This window comes from Tenrec ecaudatus, chromosome 11, assembly GCF_050624435.1.
Source record: "Tenrec ecaudatus isolate mTenEca1 chromosome 11, mTenEca1.hap1, whole genome shotgun sequence".
Classification (NCBI taxonomy): Eukaryota; Metazoa; Chordata; class Mammalia; order Afrosoricida; family Tenrecidae; genus Tenrec; species Tenrec ecaudatus.
In genome coordinates, this window is record NC_134540.1 from 2,035,092 (window position 1) to 2,051,198 (window position 16,107).

General features: G+C 51.0%; 1 pseudogene; it reads left to right on the top strand.

The window, feature by feature from the left end:
- The first annotated feature begins 13,740 nt into the window (after positions 1-13,740).
- LOC142461134 (actin, cytoplasmic 2-like) lies at positions 13,741-15,581 on the top strand (annotated as a pseudogene).
- The last annotated feature ends 526 nt before the right edge of the window (positions 15,582-16,107 follow it).

The following is a 16,107-nucleotide window of genomic DNA, read 5'->3' on the forward strand; positions in this document are numbered from 1 at the left end:
ATCAGAGTGGTGCTTACTTCCACTTTATTGGTTGTGCAGTGGAACTTGACGGCGTCGGTCACAGCAAACTGGATAACTTGAGAAGAATGAGAATTCCAGAGCCCTTCGTTGTGTTCATTGAGGAACCCGAGCATGGTCAAGAGGTGCCGTGTGAGCACAACAAGAGCATACTACCTTGTTGAATATCAGGAGAGCTGTGTGCAGGGTTGTAACCTCTGGCCACACTGAGTCAATCTTGCTCAGTTAGTATTCAATCTGTGTCCAACATCATACATATTCAATCTGGAATTGATTACATGGAAGCAGCGGCCAAGAGATCAAATGACATCTTGCTACACGAGACCTCTTTAAAATGTTGAAGAACAAGGATGTTACCTTAAGGACTAAGGTGCACCTGACCCAAGCCCTGGTGTCTTCAATGGCTCACATGCCTGTAAATGTAAAAGGTGGACACTGAGAAGGGAGGTTTACTGCATTTGAACGACAGTCCTGGCAAAGAGTATGGGAGGGACCGTGGACAGCTCACAGAGTTTTCAGAGGAGCTCAGCCAGCGACCCCTCAGAAAGGAGGACGGCCGGGACCGGACAGTATTTCGTTCTGTTGTACCGGGGTCACTAGGAGTAGGAACGAACTTGGGGGCACCTACCAACAGCAGCATCCAAAACCACAACCGACTCCGCTGGCGTCGGGTCGATCCTAATGCAGACTGACTCTCTGTCAGGGCTCAGAAAGGACGTCTCTGCCGAGGCAGACAGACTCCTATTTCTGCAGAGAGAGTTGTGGTCAGTGGGTTTGAACTGCTGACTTTGTGGCGAACAGCAAATGATCAAAGAAGTTAGACTCTGGAGAAGAGCGTGCCATATTGCTCATCCTGACCCACAGGGCCCTCTATGGGGAATTCTCGTCGTCATGAGCAAGTCCTCATATATGTACCTGCTCCCGACCTCTGGGCCCATTTCTGGACGTTTCCAGTGGACAGCTCCCATGAGTCCGACAGATGTGAAGTGTCATGGCAGCCACTCAACCTCCACCTGACCAGTTTTCCCTTCCTGTGTTTCCTGTCTCACCCTCACTGTTCATCCAGAATCTACCTAGAATCCTGCTTCTCGCCCTGCCTCGCACCGCTCAGCATGAACACCAAATGAGGAAGACCCTCGTCCGTGTGTCCTTCCCACTCCCCACTCACCCTGGGCCAGTGGCCAGCACTATGCAGCTGTCCTTCCAAAGGACTCCTGAACTCCATCCAACCTTGATGGATTGGAGGATCCGTCTGGGTCTGTTGGCAACCCTCTATCTAGCCTGCACATGCACGTGTCTATATCTGTAACCAACTGTCACCCAGGGCAATTCAGCTCAAAGCAACCTTACGTCAGTCTTCTGAGCCTGTATATGCACACACACATATAGATTTCATATTGCATGTGACTGGATAGATGGTGTAGTGGGTTGCACACTGGACTGGTACATCCAAGGCCAGCGGTTCAAATCCACCAGCCGTTCACTGAGAGAAAGAAAAGACTTGCTGCCTCCTTTCTGTGAGAAATCCTGGTGGCGTAGTGGGTCACACATTGCGCTGCTAGCCACAAGGCCGGCAGTGTGAATCAGGAGTGGCTTCGTGGGCAAAAGATGAAGCCGTCTGCTTCTATCAAGACTATGACTTCAGAAGCCCATTGGGGCATCTACTCTGTCCTTTAGGGTCAGTGAGAGTCAGAATCACGGTGACAGTGAGTTGGTTGTCATTGTTGCTGCTGTCGTATCGATTGGCTTTCAAAAGGCCATGAAGAGTGGGATTGAAAGATAAAGGAATGTTTCCATGAACTTTCTGGAGTCTGTGTGTGCGCACGTGCGCGCATGCAGAGAATGACATGTATATTGTCCTATTACGGGTGCTCGCTATAAATTCTCTCTGCAGATAGACAGACGGTGTTACAGAGATGCAGATATCGTCTGAGTATTTGGTGCTGTGCAGTCAGTTCCGACTCATGGCCACCCCACGTGAGAGAGTGGAACGGCCCCATCGGACTCCCTGGGCCACCACCCATGCAGAAGTCGACCCCCAGCTCTTTCCCCCACTGAGCTGTCGGGTGGGTCTGAACTGAGCCCTTACGTGGTACACCACCAGGGAAATATGTACAGCCGGGGCCCGCTCACTCCTCAAAACTGGCCTAGGCTTTCCCTTAACCAAAGCAGTCATTTGCTGACCTTCTCCAAGTGCCCGATCGTCATGGTGGCACAGAACCCAATAATGTAATAGATCTGCTCCTTCTTTATCTGTGTTATGACACAGGCTTCCTCATAACATCTCATTCAGACAAAGTTTAAACAGACAAGCAGGTAGATGAACTAAATGGACAGGTAATGGATGGGTGGGTGGGTGAATGAATAGATTTTGGGTGCATGGGTGGGCAAGTGGATAGATGGATGAATGGGTAAATAAATAGACAGACAGATAAAATGTCTAAAACCCCTGGGCCACGGAGCATTTATTCGAAGTCCTTCACCATGGGTTTCTGTATCTTTCTTGATCTCACCTTCTGATCTACCATCGTGCCTCCTAATTCCCTGAACACACTTATCCATTGGATCTTGGCTCTATCTCCTCTGGGTAGGATGCCCAACCTTCTCTACTTAATCTGACATCTTCCTGTCATTCATACCTGTGCTCAGTGCAGGTAGCCCTCTCCTTTCTGAAATCTTCCCTGCTTGCCTTCTTGCAGTGGGATTTCTGTTTTGTTGTTTCTCTCTATTTTGGTAAGAGTGTGCACAATCAAAGATACATCAGTTCAGCAATTTCTCCGTGCACAGTGCAGTGATCTCGCCACCATGATCATAAGCTTGCTGCCCACGAAGTTTCCGCCTTTACAGCCTCCTTTCTCTTAAAAGGTGCAAATGGCCACCCAAGGTCACCCAAGGTACACGAATTGGTCTCCTTTCACCTGAAGCAACTCAAGAAGGAGAGTCAACAATCAGAGGAAGGAGCCTAATTGCCTCTGCTATCGTGAGACCAGAAGACCTAGATGGTGCCCGGCTACCAGGACTGGTCAAAAAGTGTGGTGGGGGGCCAGAATAGGGGGGCAATGGAACAGAATTTCAAATTCTCAGTGAGATCCAGATCCTCTGAAGCCATTGAGACTGAGCAAGTCATCAAAACAACTGTCCTGAGCTAATCTTCAAACCAAAACCAGCCCTGGGAGTCTTTGTTGAACCAAAACGGTGTTTTGTCTTCATCACAGAAAGCTACAGGCAGGTGGACAAGCTCCAGGAAGAAAGAAAAATCATCGAATTGCTCCTGGGCACCTCCACGCCATGCTGAAGGGATGATCGCTTCCTCCCATCCCGGAGCTCTGGGCTTTGCCTCATCCCTGTGGGCTCAGAAGATTTCTTCATTTCCAAGGCTGAAGTCAATGTGTGCCCCATGCTTTCTTCTGAGCTGTTTTCAGCATTCAGATTTGCCATCCTTTTTCTCTCCAGGCTGAATTTAAACACCTCCTGGTCAAAGAGCTTGTGGTACTCTTACTAGGCACACGTTTGAACCCACTTCTCTTACCAGCAGACAGAAAGGAGGTCTTGCAGAAATAAGGAAATAAAAGGTAGACCAAGGGAATCCAGCATGCAGTCCATAAGACTCGAGTCTAGACGAAACCCCCAGGAGCAGGTGTGAGCAGCTCGTAGAAGATAAGACAGACTGCATCTTCATGGCCCTGTCTCTGAACGTGAACTCCTCCGGCCAACAGCGCCTGCTCCCTTTCATCTCCTCGCCTGTGTCAGTGCAGGGTGTTCTCAAAGCACGTTGGCATTTTTCTACATCAAAGAGCCAAACGATAAATCCCTCCTCTGAAATAGCAGCAGGCTAGTTTTTGTTTGCTTGTTTTTTCAGCTACTCTGATAGTTGCTGCTTCTGAAGCCCACGGAGTATGGTTTACCCCTAGTTTTGTGCCTGCGAACAAGCAAGGCCAAAGGGAAACCAACATCTCAAGAAGAAGCTTGGTGCCAGAGCGGATAGCTTGCATGATACCAGAAGAACTCGATGGTTCCCAGCCACCACTACCGACTGCTGGTCAGGGCCACACTACGTGGACCCGGATGGGATGGATGGGGGAATGTGGAATGGAACTCAAATTCGTAAACACTCCAGACTTACTGGACTGTCTGAGAACATTGTCCTGGGGATTCTCTCAACCTTTAACCCAAACTATCTCCTGAGGTCACTCCTTGGTGGAAGAACAGGTGGGTCACAAAATAACATATACTGCTGCCCTTGAATACAATTTCCATTCTAAAACCACCTCTAGCAGGTCAGAAGGTCAGCAATGAGCCCCAAGCAAAGACGAGAAGGCAGGGGGCATGGAAATTAGAATACTGGAAACAGAACAAGCAGAAGGCCATTGACAAGAAGGCTAACGTGGTTTAAAGTCTGAGTGGATGTGGTCAGAGCGTGTGTTAGGCCAGGTTGACTAGAGACACAAAGCCAGTGATACCCACGTCGGTCTAAGGAAGAGCTTTTTCTCAAGAAGTAATTATGTATCAAGAAAGCATCCCCGCCCAGTCCAGCTCAAGTCCCTCTTCAGACTCACATAACCACATACCACGATGCAGAATGCAGAGGGATCACAGGTCCATGGGTCAGAGTTGTGTAGATCCAAGGTTGGTGGAAACATGGCAGCTCCGGGGGTCAATGGCAGAGCCCCAGCAGGCAAGAAAGAGAAGGGGCGGAGAGAGAGGGCGGTTCAGAGACAGGCCCCACTCCCCACAGAAGCATCCTCGGGCTATGCCCTGATTGACAGGGTGGAGTCCACCTCTGCTCTTCCATACATCATCCAGTTGACGTAAAACCATCTAACCACCAAAGGTGGCTACCTAACTTGTGGTGTACAGCTTGCATGGACACAAGAAGAAATTCAAGGCGGATCACAGATCTTGAGGTAAAACCCCAAACTCTTAGGGCCATTAATGAGGGAATTGGGACAAACCTGAGAACCTTGGCACAGAGGATACGTAGGCTACCCCAAATAGGGAAGGACACAAATACAGAGAAGGCACAAACTGACAAGTGGGACATACTGAAGATAAATCAACTGTGTGCATTGAAAGAATTCACCGAGAGAGTAGTAAGAGAGCCCACCGACTGGGAAAGCATCTCTACCAATGATGAGTCAGACAAAGGCCTATTGCTAAAATCTACAGTACTCTGCAAGCTTACAATAAGAAAGAAACTAACTGCCCACTGAGGAGGTGGGCAAAGGACCTGAACAGACGTTTCACAGGGCAGAGATCCGAATGGCCAATAAACATATGAGAAAATGTTCACGATCATTAGCCATCAGAGAAATGTAAATTAAAATAACTATGAGATACCACGTAACACCCTCAAAGATAGCTCAATTCAAAAAATCAGAAAGTAACAAGTGTTGGCGGGACTGTGGTGAGATAGGAACTATCATCCACTGCTGGTGGACCTGTAGGTATATACAGCCATTATAGAAATCGATTTGGTGATATCTAAAACAGATAGAAAATGAGCTACCATACAACCCAGTAATGCCCCTACTGGGCATATACCCAGAAGAGGCAAGAAATGAACCATGGCCAGACATCTGTGCTCCAACGTTCATCGCAGCACAGTTCACAATTGCAAGGAGTTGGAAGCAACCCAAATTCCCATCAATGGATGAATGGATCAAAAGATGTGGCACACGCATACAATGGAGCGCTACACATCCCTAAAAGGCAGCGATGAACACATGAAGCACATCGTCGCATGGTAAGAACTGGAGGAAACCATGCTAAGTGAAGTAAGTCAAGCACAAAAGGACAAGGACATGAGTCCACTGAGGTAAACTTTAAAAAAATGGGGCATGGGGGAAAAGCTACTATGTACACACATCCCTGAGGTGAGGTCCAGCAACTATGACAGGGGCCAAACCCAATCCAGGGATACATATGGCAGCCAACTACATAAGAGGAGAAAACAAAGAGAGAGGGTAAAAAAGACATGGGTGGTGAGGAGCAGGGCGCTAAGCCACCCAAGGGGAGGATATTGTTTATATCTCCACAGGAGAGGAAGAGAGAGACCAGGCTTCAACCCAATGTGCCAAGACTGAATACAACATACTGGCATGTACCAGGGAACCAATAGAGAGGTTTGTGGGGCCGGCCCCATCCCCATCCCCACCCCGCTCAGAAGAATGCACTTCAGAGGACAGCACTGGGGCTACATCTTGTGGAGAGGGGCACATCTCTATTAGAGTACACAGGAGAAACGAAAAGGGATGGAGAGGGAGGAGAGGACATACTGGCCCACCAAGTCCTGAGGACGGTGTTCCTGCTCAGAGCAGACAACGCACAGGGAGACTGTAGGGCCAGCCCCACCACTGGACATTGTGTCCTACACTGAACCACAGTGCTGCAGGAGAAAGCACTGGAGACACAGGGTGGAAATAGTGCAAGGTCAGACTCCCACCATGCTGGGGCGAGGCACTAAGGGCATGCGGCAGAGCAGCAGGGGGAGCAGTGTGTTGAAACCCCCGGGGAATACCAAAAATAGACTTTGGAGACAGAGTGTGGCACCCATCAGACTCCACTGGAAAACACTCTTAAAGGGCAACAAACAGACCTTGAACTATTTATGGGCTTTTCCATTTTTGTCAGTGGCTTTTATTTTTGTTATTGTTATCTTGTTTTTTGTGGTTGTATTGTTTCGTTGGTTTTGACTTCCTTTGTTGTTTTATTTGTCTTTCCTGTTTTTCTTTTACGCTTGTTGATGTATCTGCATGTCTCTCTGGATAAGATAGGCAGAATAAATAATTGGGAGATGAAAAGAATGGGACCAATGGTTCTGGGGGCAGGGGTATGGGAGAAGGGGAAGTGGGAGAACGGAAGTGGGGGAACCAACCCAGGGACAAGGGAACAACAAGTGAACTACAATCAATGGAGAGACAGGCATAGGATGCCTAGTGGGGCTAAATCAAGGGCAATGTAGCAATGCTGAAGGTTTTGTGACAATGTATCAATCACGAGTCTTCCTTTTCATATGTGCATTAATTGCTATCAAACAACCTCTGATAACTGCTTCTGCTGTGTCCCATAGGTTTTGGTACATTGTGTTCACTTTCTCATTACTTTCTAAAAATCTCCTAATTTCTGCTCTAATTTGGGCCGGTACCCACTCATTCCTCAAAAGACCATTATTCATCGTCCAATTGTTTGTTTTGGGTGGTCCGAGAGGAACATCTGTGTGACCTCTATGTGTTTTCATTTACTCAGGCTTGACTTGTGCCCTGCATGTGTTCTATTTTTGAATAAGAGCCATGTGCACTTGAAAAGAAAGGTGAATCATTTTTGCATTTGGGTGGAGAGCTCTATAAATGTCAATCAGGTTGAGTCGCCTAATTGGGGTGTTTAGCTCTACGATTCCTTGTTGAGTTTCTTTCCTGGTAACCCATTCTTATAGCTAGGTTTTTATTGTGTCAACCTGACCAACACACAGGTGGTGCCTACATCACCTGAGCTTGAGGCTGGTGGATCCTGTCACCTTGCATTGCTTGAGTTTGATATCCCATCGAGACCTGCTTCACTAAGCTCCCAAGCTACTGACTCTTGGCAAGGATTTTTCATAGGGTTGGGTGTCTTATAATGTATTCTTTGAGTTTTTCCTTGTCCCAGAAGACGCTTACCTCTCCATCTATCTTGATAGACAGTTTGGCAGAATAAAGGATTCTTGGATTGGCATTTCAACTTTTGGAAGATGTGACTCCACTCTCTCCTCCTCTTCATGGTACCTGCTGAAAGGTTTAAGCATATTCTTACCTGAGTACCATTGAATGTGACCGCATTTATTTCTCTAGCTGCTCTTAGGAGTTTTTCCTTTTCCTCAAAGTTGGATAATTTAACTACTATGAGCCTTGGTGATTTCTTCCTAGGGTTTAGTCTCATTGGTGTCCTTTCTGCTTCCTGTATGATTGTCTGATTCTCATTCATTACGTTGGGGAGTTTTCTTCCAGGAATTCCCTCACTATTTTAGCTGTTGACTTCTTCACTTTATCTTGTTCGAGTATTCCTATTATTCAATATTGTTCCTCTTTATAGCACCTGTCAGTGATCTCAGGTTTTCTTCCACCCCTTTGATGATCTTGTTTGACTATCTTTCCCATTTGTTGAAGTCTGCCTGTTTGTCCTCTAGATCACTGGCACGATTCTCCACCTCTTCTATTCTATTGGTGAGGTCTGTTACCTTGTTTTTTGCTTCTGTTACTTCACCCTCTAACTCTTGTACTTCTCTTTGGTGCTTGGATTTCATCCCATCCACCATGGACTTCATCTCCTCGATCGTTGTATCCTTATTCTGTATTGCTTCTCTCATACCCTGTATGATTCTTAGAAACATTCTGAGGATTTCTTTTTGTGGCAGATCAATGTCTGCTTCTTCTATGAGTGTTGTTAGGTTTAGAACTACCTCCAACAGTACATTTTGTTTCTCATTTTCTTGTCAAAAGACATGGGGAACCTGAGCCTTCTCTCTGTGGGGCTGCTAAGAGTGATTGTGGGGACCTACCTGTGGCCTACGGTGTTTGGGGATTGGGATACTATGTAAGGAGGGTGCCATGGCAGTTTGGTGGCTGGCAGCAGCAGAGGTGCTCAGAAGATGGCCTGCGGCCAGTGACTGTGGGTATAATTCTGTGGGTATAATTCTGGACCAGGCCAGAGCATGCCTATGTTGTGTCCAAGGGATTGGGCTGGGCTTGCTGGGACACTTCTGGGATGGGGTGTGCTGTGGAGGGGCTGCTAACTTTGTCAGAAGGCATGGATTAGCAGAGATACTGGGGGTCGTGCCTGGGGTCAGTTGCTGCCTGGCAGAGAGTCCAAAGAGCCACAGAAGAGCCGCAGGAAAGCCCCAGGGTTGGGGGTGGGCCAGCAGAGAAGCCACTAGTCTGAGACAGACTCACCAGAGGGCCATGGTGTCCAGGTTGGCACTGAGGACGATGTGCAGAGGATGGCAGATGGGTGCTGACTTTGCTTTAAGAGCTATGGTCACTCACTGCAGGGGGATCCGGCTGCAGGTAAAGGGTCACACTGGAACTCCATGTAGTTATTGAAGTGTTCCATTCCTGGCTGCTGGAGCCCTGCCCGGATGGTTTGTGGGCTACAGCCCCAGTAGCATGGGATGCGGTTGGTAGTTAAGGGAAACCTGGGCACAAGTGCCTGAGCTGCATGTAGGTGACAGAGGTGGGGGTGGGTTCCAACCACAGTGGGTCCAGCCATGTGCTGGTGGGGTGTTTGTGTGTGTGTGTGTGTGTGTGTGTGTGGCCATTCACTGTGGGGCTTGCCTTGAGAGGACAGCAGACAGGGTCCAGCTGTGGCCACTTGGGCATGGCTGGCTGCAGGAGGGTACCAGGAGGGGTGGCAGGGTGCCACATGGAGTGAAGAGGGCTATTGGCAGCAGTGGGTGTTGTGGGCAAACTTCGGGCAGAGCCCAGGGTTCCAGATGTGGCTAGCTGGGGGAAGCATCACCTTCCTGGCCGAGGGAGTACTCTGGATTGTCGCAGGAGTTAATTCACTTACCTGAATCCCCCACTCGGTCTCCTAATCTGTGAATTTACTGATTGCGACAGAGCTCCCAATTGGCTTACCCGGGTGCCATCTTGCCAGAAGTCTCATAAAGAAATTCTGGATAGAGATGTTTGACCTAACAAAAAAATGATCTTGTTTTCCTCCATCCTCCATTATACTGATACTTAGACAGAATGGTCAGGGAGACTAAAGGGATTTTGTTCCACAAGATGTCAACCAAGAGGTGAAAGCAATGAGAGCAGCGATGCAGGATCATTGAAAGAGGTGGATGTTAAACACCTGGGGGAGGGTCTGGTGGCGCAAGGGGTGAGGCTTCGGGCTGCCAGCTCAAGGTCAGCATTGCAATCCACCAGCTGCTCCTGGGCAGAGATGACACTTTCTGTCCCGTAAAGACGTCCAGTCTCACGACCAGGAGGGCAGCTCTGCCGGGTCCTGTAGGGGTGCTGTATCAGTTGGAATGGATGTGACAGCAGTGAGTTTGTTTGTTTGTTTGTTTTTCCCTATGTGACCCAACAACCAAAAACAACCTTGGAATTACAGACTCCCATGGCAAGAATTTGTCACGTAAAACTCAGCAGGCATTAAAAGCCAACGCTCTCTGAGGGATATTCACCTGGTGCTACTGAGATGCCTCTGAGTTCTTCCCGTGCCTAACAGAAGCGTCCATGCTACATAGGGCTGTCCTCCCTCACCCACGCTCCAGGCCAACCTGCCACCTGGTGTCGCTGGACGCCCAGTGTGTATCACCGCCCCAGAAGTCAGCCCACACCGTAGTGAGAGGTACTGCCGTGTGTCCCCTTGAGGGAAGGAGACGAGAGTGCTGCTCACCTCATCTGGGTGAGGTTCTGAGCCGGTGACTTTCAGGGCGACAGACTGGGCCACACATCGTTCCAGTTCCTTCAAGTACGAAAAGTTGAGTGTCTTTATCTTGAAAGGTTCAATCTTAAACTAAAACTATCCTTTGACGTCTTCTGTAAGCCAAGCAACCAAAAACAAACTAAAAATAAATAAACCCACTGCCACTGAACTGATTTGGACTCAGAGTCACCCTAGAAGACAGGGTAGAATGGCCCCATTTTCCCTGACGGCGACTTTTACAGCCTCCCCCTCCTCCAGTGGAGCGCCTAGCACACTGCTTCTCAACCTCCCTAATGCGGTGGGTGACCCGTCATACAGTTCCTCGTGTTGTGGTGACCCCCAACCATAACATTATTTTCGTTGCTACTCCATCACTGTAACTTTCCTACTGTTATGAATCTGGCGACCCCCAAAGGAACCGTGACCCACAGGTCGAGAACCGCTGGGCCAGTGGATTTGAACACCTGACCTTGCAGTTAGACTCCCAGGGCTCCAAACCAAGCTGGCTGCCATTAGGCTGACGCCGACTCACGGTGAGAGCAGTGTTTAATGGGGACAGTTGCGTGTTTACTCAGCAGTGATGTTATTGGCAGTTGTCCTATGGAGTGCAGGAATCATGAGGTACTCTGGCCAGCTCCCTCGCATACAAGCCAAAAGTAGTGTGCATTATTTTTTATGTGGCCTGATTAAACATGAGCACAGGGCATTTACTACTACTATCCAGGCGTGAGGCTGTAGCTTTCGGGTTCTATGAACATGAACCGCCTGTTAAAGAAGCGTTCACTGTCTATGAGAGGGGCCCTGCTGGCGCTGTGGGTTAAGCATCCGGTTCCCCACCTGACCAGTGAGCAGTTCAACCTCACCGCAGGAGAAAGCTGGAAGGATGAGGCCGTCTGTTCCCATAAAGAGCTACCGCCTCGGACAGTCCCACTCCGCCCTGCGGGGTGGCTGGGAGTCAGCATACACTCAGCGGAAGTGAGTCTGTTTGCTTGTGTTGTGCTTTACAGTGGGAGAAAGAGGGAGTGACAGCTCTGAGAGCTGCAGGGGTGCTTAGCTTCCGTCCCACCGGGTTGCAGTGAGTCAGGATCGACGTGATGGCAGTCGGCGAGGAAGCATCTGGAGCGGCAGGTGCAGGAGTCTCAGGAAACTCTGGAGTCATCAGACTGCCCCCCAGGAAGCTTCCCATGAGGTCCCTGATGTTCCTCACCACCGGCCAAATCCAGACCCTGCTCTCTCCAGGGGGGACCCCGAGGATGCACCCCATGATTGGACAGGCTCTCGCCTCAGGAAACACCAGCTTTCCCCGGAACAATCAATGTCACTGACCAGCCCAGTCTCTGACCCCTGCCCACACCAGCACTTCCTGGGGACTCGTCCTGCCTTCTGCCACGGTCAGTGCTTTCTCGCAGCTCACGGGCCAGCTGCTGTCTCTGCACGCCCCCGTTGCCCCCAAGAGGAACCCTCTGTGCCAGGCTAAGCATCTACGTGCCACTTGGGGTTTGTGGGTGTCTGCACAGAGACCAAAGTCTCCCAGCTGAAGGGCTCCCCTTTGGTCCCAGGCCCCCCGGGTTGTTTGGGATAAAATGCTTTTTGTACCTGAGTGTAGTGAGGGTCCCTGGAGGCTAAGGGTTACACATCGGGCTGCTGACGACGAGGTCAGCGTCTGAAATCAGCAGCCGTTCTGCAGGAGAAAGCCGAGGCTTTCTATTTCTGTGAAGAGGGCGAGGCTCGGAGACCCTTGGGGCCCGGACAGGAATGGACTCATGGCAGGTAGAGAGACAAAGTGTGGAGGTCTCTCCAGAGAGCGTATCTAAAGTGCCAAGTCTCTCACATGCATGTCACCAGGAGCGGGCGGTGGGAAAGAGGAGGACCCCCAGTGAGGTGATGGACACCGGACTGCGGCCGTGGGCTCGAGCATGAGAACAACGGTGAGGATGACCGGCAGCAGGACCATGGTGGGGGCAGGGGGCAGGGGCGTCGCTATGGGTCAGAACAGCAGCAGCAAAAGGCAGTGGGACGATGACCTGTCCATGCGGAAGCAGGGACCTGGTGGGGCAGGAAATGCTCCTTGAGGAAAGAGCATACCAGGGCATGATTTCAGATTACAACTGTATCGGCTAGGGTGTTCTTGTTGGGGTCTGACCTACGCTGGGAGGGTGCGGATTCCCTGAACATCACCGACAGCTGCTTCCTTCCTCGAGCCGCCGAGTGGTGTTACTCCAGTCCGCCCTCCGGCGCATCTCTGAGGAGAGGGATTTTAAGAAACCAAACTAAACCAAGCCCATTACTTTCCTGCCCATTCCAACTCACAATGACCCCACAGGACAAGGTAGAACTAACTGCCCCGTAGGATTGTCAAAACTCTGACCATTATAGGACCAGGCAGCCTCATCTTTCCCCCATGGGCAGGTCCACTGACCTTGTCCTTACAGCCCAGCACCTCGCCTTCAGGGCACCAGGGTGTCTTGGTGTCCGTCCAAGTCACTAAGGATGCCATGTGGACATGGTTCACCCATGGGAAGTCCCAGCAGAGTATAGCCCACAGACCTGGTCAGAGAAACATCTTGCCTCCAAGGGGGGCTGTTGAACCTCCCATGGGAATGTCAGGGACGTCAGTTGGGAAGGCTTCTCCCTGGAACCCAACATCTGGGGCTGGTCAGTTAAAAAATCCTCTCAAGCCAGGTGTCCACTGTCACAGACAGCCCTGCTTGGCTGTGGACAACATCTGGGAAGACCAGAGAAGATGTCCTTGGAAGTCCCAGATGACTGACAGGTCTGGCGATAAGTCACGCTGCTGAGCTTCCTGATCCCGCTGAAGAATTCTAATAAAGCAATCACGTCTCAGCCCTTGACCTGCTTAACGAGCTGCTTAACGGTCCCGAGGAGCGAGTCTAATGACGAGGGGAGATGGGTGGATGTGACTGCCCTGAGTCTCTGTGTCCTTGGCTACAGCGCTCTCTCCTTTCTCCTCCCCCTCCCCTCCTCTTCCCTGCCTTCTCTTCTTCTCCTGCTTTCTTTCTTATATCTATCGATCTATCAATAGATCGATCCATCCATCGATCTAGTGGGTGGGACGCTTGCACACAGTGAACACACTAGCTGATGTGTGGATGTGTGTGCAGGCACATGTCGGTGACACATGTGGGCATGAAGGAGGCCCAATAGGATGCTAACTGCCAAAGCCAACAGTTTGAATCCACCAGCTGCTCCAAGAGAGAGAGATGAGACTCTGCTCCCATAAAAATTCCCATCCCGCTCAGTCCCCGCAGCTGCCTCTCTCAGCTTCTTCTCCACTCCGCCACCGCCCTTCTCTCCAGTCGCCATGGAAGAGGAAATCACCACGCTGGTCATCGACAATGGCTCCGGCATGTGCAAGGCCGGCTTTGCGGGCGACGACGCCCCCCGTGCCGTCTTCCCGTCCATCGTCGGGCGTCCCCAGCACCAGGGCGTCATGGTGGGCATGGGCCAGAAGGACAGCTACGTGGGCGACGAGGCCCAGAGCAAGCGAGGCATCCTGACGCTGAAGTACCCAATCGAGCACGGCATCGTCACCAACTGGGACGACATGGAGAAGAGCTGGCACCACACCTTCTACAACGAGCTGTGCGTCGCCCCCGAGGAGCACCCCGTGCTGCTGACCGAGGCACCCCTGAACCCCAAGGCCAACCGAGAGAAGATGACCCAGACCATGTTTGAGACCTTCAACACCCCGGCCATGTACGTGGCCATCCAGGCCGTGCTGTCGCTGTATGCCTCCGGTCGCACCACGGGCATCGTCATGGACTCCGCTGACGATGTCACGCACACCGTGCCCATCTACGAGGGCTACGCCCTGCCCCACGCCATCCTGCGTCTGGACCTGGCCGGCCGCGACCTGACCGACGACCTCAGGAAGATCCTGACGGAGCGGGGCTACAGCTTCACCACCACGGCCGAGCGCGAGATCGTGCGCGACATCAAGGAGAAGCTCTGCTACGTCGCCCTGGACTTCGAGCAGGAGATGGCCACCGCCGCCTCCTCGTCGTCCCTCCCTGGAGAAGAGCTACGAGCTGCCCGACGGCCAGGTCATCACCATCGACAACGAGCGCTTCCGCTGCCCCGAAGCGCTCTTCCAGCCCTCCTTCCTGGGCATGGAGTCCTGCGGCATCCACGAGACCACCTTCAACTCCATCATGAAGTGTGACGTGGACATCCGGAAGGACCTGTACGCCAACACGGTGCTGTCTGGCGGGACCACCATGTACCCTGGCATCGCAGACCGCATGCAGAAGGAGATCACAGCGCTAGCACCCAGCACCATGAAGATTAAGGTGGGGGCCGCGCCCAGGGGCGGGGCCCAGTCTGGAACCAACCCCACCTGACGGTGTCCCCTCTCTCCGCAGATCATTGCGCCCCTGAACGCAAGTACTCCGTGTGGATCGGCGGCTCCATCCTGGCCTCACTGTCCACCTTCCAGCAAATGTGGATCAGCAAGCAGGAGTACGACGAGTCGGGCCCCTCCATTGTCCACCGCAAGTGCTTCTAGACAGACTGCCTGCAGGTGCTGCCACCTGCCGCCTGAGCGCGATGACAGCGCAGGTCGGCCCCTCATGCTGGCTCGTGAAACTGGAAGAAGCCTTTGGAAGAATTGTCCTTGAAGCACCAATCGTCAGACTTGTTGCTGATCTCGACCTTGTATTCACATTAACTGTCCCCCTGGTCTGTGTTCAATGCCCTGTACATCCTTTGATTTCAACCCTAGCACCGGCAACCGGGGTGCAGGAGGCCTGGCCAGTGTGTGCAGGGTGCTCACGGAAGAGCTGTGGGCTCCAGGATCGCCCGGAGGCCAGCAGGGGACCGGAAGCAGCCAGTCCTTGCTGTGTGTGGTCTGCGGGGCAGAAGAATCTGAGCCTTGGGACCAAGTGTCCTTTCTTTAGCTGATGTTGGCCGCTGGAACCCCGGGGGCTGTTACTTGCCTTGAGTTGGAAGATGGTTTGCATTTAAACCTGTAAATTTACTCATTCTTTTAATTTATGTAAGGGCTTTTTTTTGTACGCAATTCTCAACTCTTTGAGATGACATAACAAATTTTGGTTTTCTACTGTTATGTGCGAACAATAGGCCCCAGCAACACGGCGTTGTGTAAGGAGAAATAAAGTGCTGCAGTGAAAAAAAAATTCCCATCTTTGGAAACCCACAGGGGCAGTTGTTCCCTGTTCTATAAGGTCACTATGAGTCAGAATCAATTTGATGGCTGTTATACTTGTGCGTGGTGAATGCAGCAGCTCTGTATGTAGGTGTGTACACACTCAGGTGGTGAACTTGTGCGTGGTGAAAACATCAGCTAGTGTGTGTGCACATGTGGATGGTACGCTTGATGTGTGTGTGTATGTGCATCTGTGAGCAGTATATTTGGTTTGTGTGTGTGTGTGTACACGTGTGGATGGTACAGTTGGTGTGAATGTGGATGGTATACTTGTTGTGTGTGTGTGTTTGTACGTATGTGGGTGGTGTGTTTATCCTACCACAACCTCACTTGACTGTGGATAAGAGTGTCTATCCAAGTGAGGAAGGTTTGAGACACTTGCTGGTGAAGATCCATACTACCGCATGGATTGCAACTCAATATGAAGTCCAAAATCCTCGCAATTGGATCAATAGTTAACATCATGATCAAAGGAGGGGAGGTTGACATCGTTAAGG